At 47.0% G+C, this 15,881-nt stretch overlaps 1 pseudogene; it reads left to right on the forward strand.

The window, feature by feature from the left end:
* Positions 1-3,784: 3,784 nt before the first annotated feature.
* LOC119437801 (U2 spliceosomal RNA) lies at positions 3,785-3,964 on the forward strand (annotated as a pseudogene).
* Positions 3,965-15,881: the final 11,917 nt, after the last annotated feature.

A 15,881-nucleotide genomic window follows, 5' to 3' on the forward strand; every position in this document is an offset into this window, starting at 1 on the left:
CTTGTGTGGAAAGATAGCCAGATGCCTGTATTGTTGCCTTCTTCAGCCTTGCACGAACTTGTAGGCGAGTCATCGCTGATGCCCAGATGCAGATGTCATCGGCGTAGATTGAGACACTCACTGTTTCCGGTAGGGATTTGGCCAGCCCAAGAAGCGCGAGGTTGAAAAAAATAGGGCTTAGAACACCGCCTTGGGAAACGCCATGGCATGTGTAGTGATCGGTAGTCGGATCATCTTCCGTACGTACAAAGAAGGACCTTTAGGTCAAGTAGTTTCGGATCCCTCTAAATAATCGCCGCAGGGCCCGCGCAAGGCGGGCTCAGAGGCGACGATGGCTACGAAATGGCACCATAGTAGCGCGCGTCCAACGATACCATATATGGAAACAAAGTGCTGTATGAGCCTGAGGTCTATCTGCGGCGACTGCTGTGAATCGCGCCCACGCGTCACCCACGCGCTGCCTCTCGCAATCTACCGATTAGCGAGGCAGTCGCGCCACACTTCGCTCTGTTTGCAACGTGCCGCTTGAGACAGATTGTCCGCGCCAGCCAATATATCGCGAAATGAAAACACGTAGAGAGCTGCGCTCAAATTTCGCATTAAGGAGTATCGTAATCGTCGGTAAACTTTAAATGGAGTAGTATAAACTAATGATATATCATTTTATCATAATAAAGAAACAAGTAAAGGAAAATACGTTCAGAAAAAGCCAGCTACAGGAAATTCCAATGTACGAGGTAGGGATAGGACAGGTGGATAGGGACGTAAGTATGTCCCGATGTTACAAAAATGAGAGACAAGAATAGTGGCAGCCAATGCAGTGAGAGGGCTATTCAGTACAGAGGTTGCCTCGTGCGCTTCCCCTTTTTGAATTGTCGTCATTGTTACTAGCAGCCAGCAAGAGCCGACACGACGACGGGGGAGGGGGGAATTTTATGCTTTCTTGAACTTTTGGCACAAACGCTCGCGGGAGCTTCGCGCAGCGCACCGTGGCTTATTCCAAGGAGGGGACAAAGTGTGTCAGAGCGCAGCTGATCTGCTTCAAGTGCCTCTGTAGTGGCACTTATGCCCTGCCTGTGTTGTTGCGCAGCCTCGACTTTCATTGTTGGCGCGCGATGCGGCGCGCGCCTTGGGAGTCCAGCGTCCCGGCGGCTTCCTCCGGAGACCGGCTGCAACGGGCGCCAGGAAGCCTGAGCGCTCGGGGAAATCAAACGTTCCGCGCCCCGCATGATTTCGACGAGCGGGGTCCATCTGCGCTTTCTCAAGTACTCCATGCGCACGCTTCCGCCCCGTGCGCGGCGCTGCCCTGGCCGAGAGAAAAAGAAAAAAAGCGAGACGGGAGCCGTGGAAAGATTGTCTTCGTTTGATGCGCCTGTTTGCTTTACACCCGCGCCACTCGCTTTCCACGACGTGATCCCTTGTCTATCGCGCACTTGCTTCGTCCGGCCGGTTCCTTGAGATGGTTTCAAATCGGCGATTCTTCCCATTCTTTTCACCCGTCGTCCAAATGTTGGATTTACTTAAGGCAATCTGATTTGTTCCCGATGGGATATAAGTTATCTGTCGCCGCGCAATTGCCCTGTGCAGCTTCCTTTTCTGCTGTTACGTGTTTGGTTCTGCAACGCCGTGTGATTGTGCTTCTCTGCCGTTGTGGAGAGAGCGTATTTTTAGAAGGACGTTCGACAGAAGACTGGCTCGTTCTTCTTTATCTGTTCTTCATGTTGTTTCCACAGAGAGAGGAGGAAATTATGCATAGAAAGACACGCAAGTTAACCAGAGGTAGTTCCGATCGGCTAATCTGCTCCGAGGGAAAGGGTAGGCGGATAAAAAGAGAAAAAGAGCGGAAGGAGAGAAAGAGAGCCGGAGACGAGCACAAACAAGGTAACCACGTCCACTACAGAGCGGTAGTGGGCGGCGCTCTTTAAGTCTATCATGAAGGTCCGTAGACCGCAGGAACCTGAGTAGCGCGAATAAAGCCTTCTGCGCGGAATTTCTGTGGGCCTGATTTGGTGAAGCGCTAAACGACGGGACAAGGAAAGCCAACACAAGGGCGCAGACTAACAACCAGTTTTTATTTGAAGGAACATATATAAGAAAAACATTCAGTGCCATTCCAGTCTGTGAAGGTCGATGACCAGTGATGGACCGTTGCTCCGGTGAAACGTTCCAAGTTTGCGGGATCGGGGCCACATGGATGGTTCGCATTTCTTTCCGCCTCACGGTCCTGGCGGGCAGCACGCTTATGCTTGGCGTCCGCGGCCTGCTCATCGTCGGTGGTCTCCTTCCACCGCCGCGCCCATACCCTTTTCTGTTCACGCCGTCGTTCTTGGCAGGCACGCTGTTATTTTTTTAATAAATGTATTTAAGCAGAGGTTGGTGCCTATATGTGGCGCCGGCTACTCCTCTTCTCTTGCATGGTAGTTGTCCTCGGAATGTTGTCAAAAATCACCAAACTGGACTAATAACCACATGTACGAACATTCACGTACAAAGTCTTAGCTGAAATATAAATAAATGTTCGCGCTACACAAGAGTTCACATAACATAAATACTCACAGAACTGAAGTGGTCACACACAACACATGAGTTCACAAACCATAAATGTTCTCAAAACCAAGTTCACAAGGATGTTGGGCACTTGCGAATTAGGTCCCTCTTGAATGCTGTGCTCTAAATACAAGTCTTGTGCGCATACACAAATGCCACATGAACACGAAGACACAGTAAACATGTAATCAAGAGTGCCTGTTAATAATAACAATGCCTGCAATAACTAATATATAACTTAGTATTCTTGTGATATTTTTGATTCCTCCAAAAATTGGACCAAGGCGCGCGCAGCGATGTTTTGTAGTTTTTCTGTCGGCCATGGACCCAAAATTTTTCCTATGGATAGTGGTCGTCTATCCAAGCCATGTAGTTTTTCTGAAAGCTTCTTACGGGGAGCATCATGTTTTTTACAGTGTAGAAGAAGGTGTTCTATGTCTTCTTCAGCCTCTCCACATGAGCATGTAGCACTATTAGTTTTTCTTATCCTATACAGGAAGCTTTTAGTATAGGCAGTGCCTAGCCGAAGCCTATGTACTGTTGTTTCAACCGATCGGTTAATTTTAAACGGAATATTGAATTCCATTCCAGGATCAATATTATATAATTGAGAGTTCTGCGCATCATTTACGAACCAAGTTTCCTTGGACAATTTACCGCATAGTTTGTTCAATAAACAACGCGCATCACTCGTTGCTAGAGGAACTAGTGATAATTCATTCTTTTGATGAGCTGCACGTGCCATTTGATCAGCCGTTACATTTCCTATGATTTCACAGTGACTTGGAATCCACTGGAAAGTTATGTCGTGTTGCAGATCTTTCGCTATGGCGTATGTCTTCTGTATTTCGTATGTCAATGTGCTGTTTGTTTTTCTTAAGCTGATTTCATTTAGGCTCAGCAATGAGGCTTGCGAATCACTCAGAACTACCCAACGAAGAGGTCCTGAATGCTGACATATGTAACGTAACGCAGAAAGTATTACGTAATGTTCTGCCGTTGTGGACGTTGTAAATTGGCAAAGCTTATAAGATCTTTTCTCTTGGTATGCAGGTATATAAAACGCTGATGTTATTCTTCATACTGTACAACACGCGGCCTACCTATTTCACATTCAGAGCAGAACTGAGGAAAGGAGCCTACGTAGAGCATGACGTCAGGAGACAGAAGACGCTCAGATTGGTAGGCACTAGTTTGAATACGCGGGGGCGTACACGTGTATGGTGCCAACGTAGACATGGCCGACGTGGGTCAAAGTGTAGTATCTGTTCTTATTAGGTTAATATCTGATACGGGTTATATTTGGACCCAAGATATTAAACTTATTTTTGCGAGATGGAGGAGTGCTTGCAGCCTGCTTCACCTCTGCCGCGGGTCGGCTTGCTATTGCACTATGTTCGGGATCGGCCCACGGTTCTTGGTCTCCGGACATCGATCCGCTGGAAACTAGCCATATACAGCTTCGATTTAAAAGAATATACGCAAATAGTAAAAATCTGTTCACTGCGACGCCAAATGGTCAACGCATAGTGCAACCCGAGCGCACATTATGTCACTCGACCAGATGATCAGACGATCAAACTGTTCCGATAATTCAGCTTTCTGTCGATTAAACTTAATGATGGCACGCTTACTCAATATGGGCTCGGCCCTCCTATGTATCGCGTACGCTTCTACAATTTCGCGTCTTCTTTGAACTCTGTGTAGCCTCAGAATTCGACACTTATCAAATGCCGGCGTACAGACTTATGACGCTACATGAATGGCTAGGTTGCTACCATGTCCTGTGCCCTCTCTCCCACACATTTCACGGCTACCAACCCATCATTTAGCCGATTTGCCAGTACGAAGACCACAGGCTACATTCTGTAGTATTATGACGAGACACCATGCCTCAATACCATCTGGCTTCAAGCCTGCGAAACGCCCAACATCAGCATTGTGGTGTCTCCGGCAAGTTCACGTGTGCCTCTCAGTTCCTGGAATTACAAAAAAAGGCAGACTTGTCACCAATAGCCCTGAAGCAATTGTTTCTGCTTGCCCTCAACGAGTCTAATTTCGACCGCATACATATTTACACGGACGGTTCCACCAATCCCAATAGCTCTACCGGAGCAGTAGTTGTTCCATCGGTTCCATCAGTAGTTGTTCCACTTTGCAATTTAAATATTCGCACAATACCATGTCTACAACAGCAGAACTTGCGGCTCTTCAAGTTGCACTCAATTACGTGCTCCAGCAGCCGCCAAATCGTTGGGCCATTTTCAGTGATTCCAAAGCAGCCCTACAAAATCTGCAGTTGGCCCTACGCCATGGGTTACACGAGCAGCTAGTGCACGAAATAAGGCACGCTCATCATCACGCGTTCGAAGAAGTACACGACATTGTATTTCAATGGTTGCCGAGCCATTGCGGAATTGTCGGCAACGACAGCGCCAGATGAAGCTGCACGCTCGGCTCATCAAAAACATCAGCGGGTGCCTATACCCCTCTCAAGAACGGATGCTGCGCGGCAACTTCAATCGCTTGCTCGCCACATCACACTTGCACTCTCTTGCACTTGCACTTGCACATCATGAGTGCACTCACGCTTGCACTCTCTTGACCCTAACTTGAGACTTCGCCTACTCCCTGGACTCTCCCGTCGCGAAACAACTTTACTGTGTCGCGTGTGGTTGGGCGTCGCATTTACCAACGCCTATTCGTTCCTAATAGGGATGGCTAACAGTGCGGCGTGCAACTTGTGCGGGTGCGATGAGACTCTCGAGCACCTTCTGTGTCACTGTCCATCCTTTGACACTCACCGACGTACTCTCCAAGCTAAAATAAACCTGTTGGATAACGGAATACTCTCAAAAGAAAAAATCCTAGGGCCATTGCCTATGCATTCTTGCACGTAAAAGGCCATAAAATCCCTTCTGCAGTTCGTGAAGAATACAGGATTATACGAACGCTTGTGACAGCGGAGATTCTTCTGTGACTGTCTCTGCAAATGAGTGACTCTATTATTTTTTTTCTCTCCTTATCTATTCTTCCCCTTTCCCCCTCCCCAAGTGTAGGGTAGCCAACCGGGCAAGTCCTTAGTTAACCTCCCTACCTTTCCCTCTTCATTTCTCTCTCTCTCTCTCTCTCCTTGCCACGCAGTCGTGGTGCTATTGAAAAACGCGGAAGTGCTTTTATAGGCATTCGAGACCACTTGTTTTCATTACTAGGGTCAAAGAATTCCGCTTTCCGTCAGCGTCAGGCGCGGTGAAGAGCGCTGTTTTTTGCTCCGTAAAGAGAGAACACTCACAGACAAGGCGCTCAAGCGTCTATTTGCGCCCGCGCATTTAACATTAAGGAGTATCATTGCTATCATTCTTTCCGATAGAAAAGGAGTAGGCATTTGTGAATGGTAGTACAAGTCATAGACGATTTGAGAGAGTTAAGTATCTGCGTTCTAAGCCGCATGAAAGGCAGAGCTATAGGTAAGAGAGAGAGGGAGAGAACAAAGGAGAGAAACAAAGAAAAACAGGTGGGCTAAGCAGAAGCACGTCCGGTTCGCTACGTTGCGCGGTGACCCTGTGAAGAAATGTACTGAACCAATGTAAGCTTGCGTGCAACTCTCGAAGCTTACCCGCTTCATCGCAAATATTGGTTAGTTCCACGCTGTAATACTCAGATCAGTCTACATCTGCTCACTCCTTCGTATCATACCGCAGTCACTTGATAATCACTGGATGACGATGACGCGTCCATTCTCAACTTCCCGATGGCGAGATTACTTTATGTGCGCGGCTAGTGGTTCATGAGATTCGCGAGGTAGTGCTGTGCCTATGCTCTAGGTAGCTACCTTGGAGTCAGGGAAGATGCACCACCGGGTAGGGGGGGGGGGGGGGGGGGAACTACCTAATTGATGAAAGAAGGGACTGATCCATCGATGTAAATACGGAGGCGACCTCTGTGGACTTGGTGTAAAAGCAATAATGTTGTCTTCACTGCAACCACATTATGTTCTTTATGGCTGGAATGGTTAGGCAAGCTCGAGAGAAATACAGGTGCTATTTCTAGGACTTGTAAAGTAAGGTTTGCAATTATCGTAGCTCGATTTTATTTTTCTGGGACTTTTGATTAAAAAGTTTTACATTTTTCTAATGCACGAAGACCAGGTAACAGTAAAGAGACCAGAGAACTGCTACTTGCAGAACAACAGCCCGAGTGTTTGCTTTCCATGAAAGGCAGTCCTAAGTTTAACAAAAAAGAAATATTGCTTTTCATCGCAGCCCATTTTATTGCAATCTAAACAGTACCTCTACCGAAACAGACGAAGCAATCCCTAGTCCTCCGGGGCTTTGTTCTCTTGGAAGCTTTTCTCTTTTTTTCCACCTTGGGTTATTTCGCGCCTTTCCTAAGGTGGATATTGGAAAGCATATTCCTACATTTTATGAAGGTGGTCAAATGTTTATACTCTCTGTCACGGTGCCAAAAAAAGCATGCACACGGTGTTAAAAACAACTTTAACACTGCTTGGAAGGCAACTTGACTCAAGAAATATTGCAGGCTGCTTCCGGAATGCCGTTTTTGCGACGAACAAGCAGGACATAGGTACCCTTGCACGCAGTTTTTCCTGACTCACAGAGGAAGGACATTAATCAGAAACGAAATCTTCTGGAACGTTGTTCGAAGCACACTGTTTTATCTGACGTCGAGAAGTACGTTGAGATTGAGAATGTAGGTGTGACCTCTCAGGAGAACACTGCTGAGGGCTTTGTGGCTGATGTTTACTATGACCGCAGTGAAGTGGAAATGAGGACAGCCGACGATGACGCATTTGAGAGCGCAGTGACGTTCCAACCACGAGACCCATAGGCACCGGGCGGCCGACGTAAGCCGCAAGCAGCACGCTTAACAGCGCGGTGGCGAATAGCGCCGCGACCGGCAGCAGTAAGAGCACTGGCAGGTGATGTATAGACGACGGGGCGAAGGCGCGCACGGCGATTCCTGTGATTTCGCACTGCGGTTCTTTTAAGGCCTGACGAACCGGGAAACAGATTTTCATGCGTCTGCTTTTGATAAAGGTGGCCGCTTGTACGAGACAGGTCACATTCATGACATCAAGTAGTATATATAAAGCAGAAGACGAGTGCAAATTGTGATGCAAGTTCACTGCACAAAGCTCACCGCAGCAGGCGAAGATATGGAACTCCAACATTCATTTCTCAGATGTTTTGCTGTGCACGTTAGCAAGACGTTTTGAAATATATCATCATGGAGAAAATGACTGTTGTGCACACTTTGCATTCTGTGGAGAGGCAGGAACGTGGAAGGGTCTATATTCCCTGGTTTTCTTCTGAATAATAATAATAATAATAATAATAATAATAATAATAATAATAATAATAATAATAATAATAATAATAATAATAATAATAATAATAATAATAATAATATAATCAATTATTTATCGTGCCCAGGAACAACCGTGAGGTCTAGGTGCTGGCACACATATACATAGAAAAAGAAATACAGCAGGGGAATATCAGTAAAAAAAAAACAATGAATAAAAAATAACAATCTTGAAAAGAAAAGTATACATACATGTAACCGTAGGCGCAAAATGCCTACATAATAAAAAGGAGGAGAAGGGAAGTTGAACAATATGTGAGACTAAGACACAACAACGGAAAGCTCAGAGCAGAACAAATACAGAGAGTGGTGAAAAATATGAAGGTCATGAAAGTGGGCGTTATAAATACTCTGTATTCTGTGGACGGTTGAGTGTTGGTGGTGGCAGGCAGCAACAGGTCTGTGTTCTCTGATGATCTTGCGCGGAATACGAAACTTGATACAACTGAGGAGTTCGGGGCACATGAGGATAGCGTGAAGGAGCTTGAAAAGGAAAAGCAGGTCAGCGCGATTACGTCGGCAGCGAAGTGAGGGCAATGGCAATAATACAACAGTGCTAGAGCAGGGCCCAGAATCCGTTAGCAAAGCGGTGATGATATATGCTTAGAAACTTTTTCTGGACCCGATCTATAATGTCACTGTTGGATCTAGAAATGCTGTTCCAGACGACCGACGTGTATTCGAGTTGAGGAAGACAGATTGTTGTGTACAACTCGCGGAACGGTGTAGGAGAATTGAATTCCCTCGACAGTCTGCAAACAGAGCCAAGAGTGCGCATGCCCTGCATTGCAACGCGTTTAGTGTGAGCTGAAAAGTGTAAGGCTGTATCAAAAAGTACACCGAGATCATTGATCTCACGGACCTTACACAATGGTACAGAATCTACTGAATAAGAAAAAGAAATGCTTGCTGTTTTGCGGGTGAAAGTCATGACTTTGGTCTTAGCAGCATTCAAGGTGAGGTTATTATCTGTGCACCATTTAGAAAAAGAAACCAGGTCAGACTGCAGGTTGCGACAGTCATCAACAGTGTGAATTGCCTTAAAAATCTTTATGTCATCGGCATATAGAAGGAATGAAGAATGGCGAATGGTGGAAAGAACGTCATTAATAAAAATTTTAAAAAGGAGTGGTCCTAACACTGATAATAATAATAATAATAATAATAATAATAATAATAATAATAATAATAATAATAATAATAATAATAATAATAATAATAATAATAATAATAATAATAAAAGTAGGCGATATTATACAAGTTCTCACTCTTTTTTGCGATGCTTTGAGCATTTGTATAATTAAAATTCAATTTAAAATTATTTTTTGTTCGCTTGCGCGAATACGGCCTACAGGCATGTTCTCTACGTCTGTTCACCCAAATGCAACTTCTCTAAAATTTAGCGTCGCTCTCATGAAGATTCGAGAATCTGTGTACGGTGGCTTCTATACGTTGAAGATGCCTTGCGGTGAAAGCAACATTTTTTTTTATACTCGCTCCCGACCTCTACTCAAAAGAGGCCTCAGTGAGCAACAAGGCAAACGTTACTTTGGTCGCCGAAACAAGCGCCAAGCATAGCTCGACTCGCCACGCGCCATTCTTCGCAGCCATACATGCGCGCACCGCTGGGCAACGCCGGCAAGAAGAGATCAAAATCGAACGGGATGCTTGTCCCCGCAGAGGGTGTCAACAAAGCCGCAACATCCATGCACGGGCCTTTTTTTTTTCGCTTTGTTGCGCGAGCTGTGTACGACGCCAAGCCATTTGCGCACCAATGCCCCGAAAGAAGCCTGCGACAGATGGCGCGTCTCCATGGCAGCCTCTCGCTGGGCGGCGCCTCCTCAAGGCGGCACTCCGTCGGGACGAGCGATCAGCTGCAACTAATGAAATGGCCGTTCCCCGGTTCCCAACTCGCTCTCATATTTTCTTCCTCTCCGTTGCGTTGGCTTTTCTCTCTCTTCCAGTTGCGGGCCCTTGCGCCCCCGGCCCAGCTCGTGTCGTCGCGGTTTTCCTCTTTCGCGCCTCGTTTACTGGCGCGCGGTCCGTTAGCGCTGTCGCCATCGACCTGAGCGGTGTTTGGTGGCCGGTGCCGGCGACCTATCGGAAGGACGCCTCATGTACAGGCAGAGTGAGGGGCGGCGGATTTATTAGTTAACTAGAATCAAGAACTTCTTGATTGCCACTTTCGTATATAGCGTTTCTGTTCCATGTTCTCGCGTGTATTGATAAAAAAAGTATTGGTTAGTCCAGAGTTAATGGGTACCTAAGCCATCTATGATGGAAGAATATTACTGATTGATCCACTACCGAGTAACTCTTAATGTGTCACAAAATTCGGCAGAGGCACTTAAGACTGCTTACGCGTGGGAATGCGGAAGCATCATACCGATTGCGGACCTCAGAACGTCATGGACACGCTCATTTTATACGCTCACGACGTGGCACCATCTCCTCTCCATTGGCTGCGAGGTCACGTGCCCAATGACGCACGCACTAGGCACACCTTTAGTCAACGAGAACCGTGGAACCGTCTTGGCGTCGGAGAAGTGTGCTTGTCACACACCCCGAAGGCCCGGGGCTCGATTCCCACCCAAACCTAAACGTGCCAATTTTTCTTTTCGAAGCCATTAATTTAATTTGTTTACAGGAACCTCCGTGAGAAATTTGACGTTAATCAGAGCAATTTTGACGTGTTTTTACTGTTTGCGTCGTCGACCATTTTTGGTACCATATTTCGGTCACGCCGACTACGGCGGATATTCGCATAATGGGGCATATAATGCTTTCGCATTAAAAAAACGCTATGTGGTAATGTTGCTGAAGATACCCCACGGTAGTAGTGATGTTTCTTGCCTTAATGCGAGCATTTGAATGAGCACTGGAACGCTCAAGGATCAGGACGTTCTAAAAATCAAGAGCACAAAGAAATAGTCATCGTATACTTTCTGAAAGAATAGCTAGCGAATGACACAACATTCACTGCCTTCTTAATGGCTGTAGGTAGCAAATGTATAGCGTTAGTAACAGTCACTAACTTGAAAAGCTATTAGCCGTCACTAACGCGGAGAAAAATCAAGCCGACTTAACGACCAGCGGGTCAGTGGTGTTCGTCTTGAAGTAACCAAACGTCCTCATTTATCTGGGAGACGTCCAGCTCTTGCGCCTTCGACCCCGTTGATGTGCGATGGTTTGATGCGCTTTTTGTGGTGGGCGCCTTTGCCTCTTTCAATGCCGCAGAAAGTTGTGAACCGACACGCGACGATGGCTTCCATGGTTTGCCTCCGCGCTGACTGTACGTAGCGCCCCCTTTACCACAGTTGCCACGGGTAGAAACATTAATGAACGTCTCTGAATCATTCACTGGGATCCTATTGGGGCATCGCGTTGAGATCCCCCCCCCCCCCCCACTTCCCCCCATCTTTCTCATGCCTGCGCAAGCGCAATGCTTGCTAAATTATAATGAGTAAGCATGTCGCTTATTCAAAACGAGGGATAGGTTGAAAACAAACACAGCAAGCAGTGGGGATCCTTCGCTTTCAGAGGACAATCTGTAGGGCGAAGCTGACAATGGACGGCGCTTTTTCACTTTTCGGCATGTTTGGATAAGACTTAAGGGTCAGTGAACGAGCTTTACGGCCGACTCTTATTTTTGCGCATTCAGTAATAAAATCCCGTGACAGATATGACTGCTGTGAGTAAATAATCCTTTTTAAGTGAGCGGCACCGGAATACACAGTACTTTTTTTTTACGCACTTGGGGGTTTGTCACGTGGCCAACGCCCTCATGGTGAACTGCAAAAACCCTAAAATATGCGTGTTGCGATTACCACCCTTAAGACAGGGTGTTTGGTCCAAATAGGAGCAAAATAAAAAAGAAAGCCCAAGCGCATCGTATTTTGAATTTCATATTTTTTTTTCGTTTAACATTACAACGTTTACTTAAAGGGCCCCTCACCAGGTCTGGCTATCTTGAGGTGACAAGTGCAGTGCATACAATCCGCGCTAATGATCGTGCCTGCTAAGTATTACATCGCTACGCGCTGCGGAAAGAGCTGAAATTTCAAACCGAACGCCGGTTCTCCTTCTCGCGTGCGCCGCGCTCCCAGCCGGAGAGTGGACGTCAATCGCGCAAGTGCGCTACGTACATCGCCGTATTGTGACGTCAATTTCAGTGACACGTGGCTTTCAGAATTATTGAAGGCAACAACAGTTATCTGTTTCACCTATTGCTTCAATAGTCGAACTAAAGTCTGGAGAAATAATAAAATCTGCAAACCGAATGTCTGCGTGTCCTTGTTTTACTTCGTAGCGTGCAGTCGCGCGCGCAGAGAGAGACTATGTCGTTTCCAAACGTGTTCCAGCTCGCGATCATGCTCTGTGATCCGCTTGCGTCTGCCCTCAGTGTTCGTGTCGCACTGACTTATACCGCTATATAGTTCGGCGTTCTCATGCACAGCGCGCAAAATTGTGCGCTGTGCGAAACGAGACAAACGCTACAGCTCGCGCGCGATACCGTCAGCGGAAGTGTTCCGCTCAACAAAACAGCAAAAAAAAAAAAAAAAAAAAAAAAAAGAAGGCGGTGCCCGTTACGTATGCGTCACGCGATCCTCCAGCTCCGGTATGGGAGAACGCAGGGAAGCAATTTGGCTAGCGAAGGCTAGACCGGGCAAGTGGAGAGAGTATCCTTGTTGGCGGAGAAGCTCGTCTCCTGAAATCATGGATTCGCGGTAGTGAAATATTTCTATCTCGTCAATTAATGAACCAATTTTAAAAATTCTTGTGGTAGAAGGCTCAGTCGAGGGCATGTAACAACTTCCGTCGTATAACGTGGAAGGTGTTATGCTACGTGGCCTGGTGAGAGGTCCTTGAATCAAAGGAAAACGAATTCATTCGTGCATACGTTGCCGAATAAATGCATGGAGGTGGTTTCGAAGCCAGGAGCTTCCCGTGGAAGCCAAAGACTCCATCCACTACGATGATCCTTGCAATGCTTCTGATTATTTGTCTCGAAGCTTGCGTGATGTTTTCTTACAAGTTGTGCTGCTGCGTTGCCCAAACCCAGAAAAACTTTTAAAAGTATATACTAGAGATTGTTGTAATTGACCAAAAACGCAACATGAATGCATATAATTGTGATTCATTCAAAAAAGCAAGAAAAAATAGCTCCGCAGTGCAATAAACGTACTTACGTGCAAAAGTATCTTATAATACGATTGTTGATTATCATACTTTATCATAACGCATACTTGTTTATCTTTGTACGGTGACCACATTTCACCGACTAACAAATCTTAAAAGTTATCACTGAGCGCAAAGACGCGCCTTCCTTTATCGGAAGCTTCTCGAATGTTATCCACGGTTCTATCTGTTGTCTCTGTTGTCGCCGAGCCTCGTGTAATCAAATTTTGTGTGCGACGGGAATACTGGTGTACACGCTAGAACTTAGGTGAGCACCAGCGATTGCGCTGGAAGGTTCACTGAGCTATGTATAAATAGCAGACGCATCTGATCCACAGAACAGATTCCAACGATCGCCGATTGTGCTCGCCGCTATCGTTGCGCTTTAAGTGTAGCCTGTTTATCTGGGCACAGGTTCGCCCAATAATTATTTTGCAATACACAGTTTTTGCTTCTAGATTAGATTATGGGGTTTTACGTGCCAAAACCACGATCTGATTATGAGGCACGCCGTATTGGGGGACTCTGGAAATTTGGACCACATGGGGTTCTTTAAGGTGCACCTAAATCTAAGTACACTGGTGTTTTCGCATTTCGCCCCCATCGAAATGCGGCCGCCGTGGCTGGGATTCGATCCCGAGACCTTGTGCTCAGCAGCCCAACACCATAGCCAGGGAGCAACCACGGCGGGTAGTTTTTGCTTCTGTGTTCTTCACAGCCACTACAGCGTGACAGTACGAACTATTTAATAATATAAGAAAAGTTTTTTAATCATCAAACTGCTTCATTTCATAAGAAATCTTGCGTCAGATCCCACCTTGCATCGCAGAAAATACGTTCGTTACGCTTGAAACCTGTCGTTTACCCCTTTGTAGCAGCAAAGGCGTGGCTGAAGAAAAAGCGTACAATAGCCAAAAGAAAAAATTCAGCGATGATTACGATACTCCCTAATGCGAAATTTGAGCGCAGCTCTATACGTGTTTTCATTTCGCGATATATAAATTGACTGGTGCGGGCAATCTGTCTCGTGCGGCACGTTGCAAACGGGGCGAAGTGTGGCGCGACTGCCTCGCTAATCGGGAGATCGCGAGAAGCAGCGTGTGAGTGACGCGTGGGCGCGATTCACAGCAGCCGCCGCCGACAGACCTCCCAGACGACGCGCGCTCTTCTGGCGCCATCTCGTAGCCATTGTCGCCACAATACGCTTTTCTTCTCACGCTTTTGCCACACCCTCCTCCGCGACAGCCTCATGGTTCCGCTGCTCCCTCCTCTCCGCTTTCCTCCTCGCGTCTTTCATCCTCCGCTGCGCTCCGCGTTCGCTTTCATCTTTCGCTGCGCTCGTTCGGTCGGTTACGCCGCCGCCGCCGCTCACCGTAGGAACAGGCGCCTAAGAGCTGCGCTCTAAAACAAAAACTGAAACATAACGCGAAGCTCTGTATTGCGCAAAGAAGCTATGTAGAGGCTGAGAGGCAGCGACGACAAGAAATGGGCGGCTCTCACAATGTTATTGTGATGAACTGTTATTCAATGTTATTCACAATGAAAGCGTATTTTTAGTGGTAGATCGTCGATTGGCAGACTCGCCTATATGCTACTGCATTACGCCTCTCTCAGATGATACCACGATGAGTCCTTAAATTTTTTAGTGGGTGTGTACGTGCGCGCGCAGGCTAGTGTGTGTGCGTGTGTGTGTGCGTGTGTGTGTGTTTCTGTGCTTAAAATTGTCGTGTTTTTGGTTTAACGGCGATGCCAGCAGCCTGTACCAATTTAAACAGTATGGTGAGGCGGCGAGGGATGCCACATTCACGTGAAAATTGCTCTTTATGTTTACTAGAACGGACTGCACCCCTCCTTTACTGTGGATGTCATCTCCTTGTCGGACATGTTTGGGTTCTCTTTTTAGGATGACAATTCTGGGTTAGTGTGCTGAAACATTCGAAGTATCATTGCTTGGCATGATTTTTTGTAAATGACCATCCGAGAAGGAGTTCTCCCGCTTCTATGTATGTGGCTTTAATTATGGCATCACTTGTTCTCCTGCATTCAGCGCAGGTGCCATAAATTCTGACAGCTAATGCAACATTTAGGCCAAATAGGTGCAAGACGCTGTACTTATACACTGCATACTGCACTGCAAGTCCTGCGCTACCCGACTGAGATATAAATAATCAGTCAGAAGCAGGTCTGTATTATAGGTTCAGTTAAAGATGGCGTCAGTGGCGATCCTCTGTGCCTTTGCCTGCTTTGCGGTAGCTATTTTCCGTAAAGGTTGTACAGATTTAGTAATTCCATTGTATTGTCAACATTTAGTGCTCCCGTGATCGGCTAACGTCTTAGCGCACAGGTCAACGTTTGCATTCGAGTATCCTCCCCGATTTCCTATAGAGCAGGCTTGGATGACCCTGTAGACGCTAATTCATTCCACTAGAAAAGGGCGTGAATTCGGGCAGTGCGCTAGCCTTAGATCGCCATTCGAGCAACGCACGCACGGATTTCGCGCCCGTGTACGCATGTGCGCCGGCGCTTATCGCCGCGTGTTTACGCCCGCCCAGCCTGTCGGCCGAGCGCAGTGTTCTCGCCGGGAGGCGTCGGACCGCACCAGTCGGACTGGCGTCGGCCGGTGAGCCCGATGGGCGCCTAATGTGTTCCGCGAGGACGCGCTGCAGGACAATGGACGCCCTTGTCCTTTCCGCGCACGCGCGCCGATGGCGCGGCGAGAGCAGGAGAGGCGTACGCGTGGTTCCTGATGGGCTCTCCCGCTAACTAGGTTT

The sequence above is a fragment of the Dermacentor silvarum genome, chromosome 1 (genome assembly GCF_013339745.2).
Source record: "Dermacentor silvarum isolate Dsil-2018 chromosome 1, BIME_Dsil_1.4, whole genome shotgun sequence".
Lineage (NCBI taxonomy): Eukaryota > Metazoa > Arthropoda > Arachnida > Ixodida > Ixodidae > Dermacentor > Dermacentor silvarum.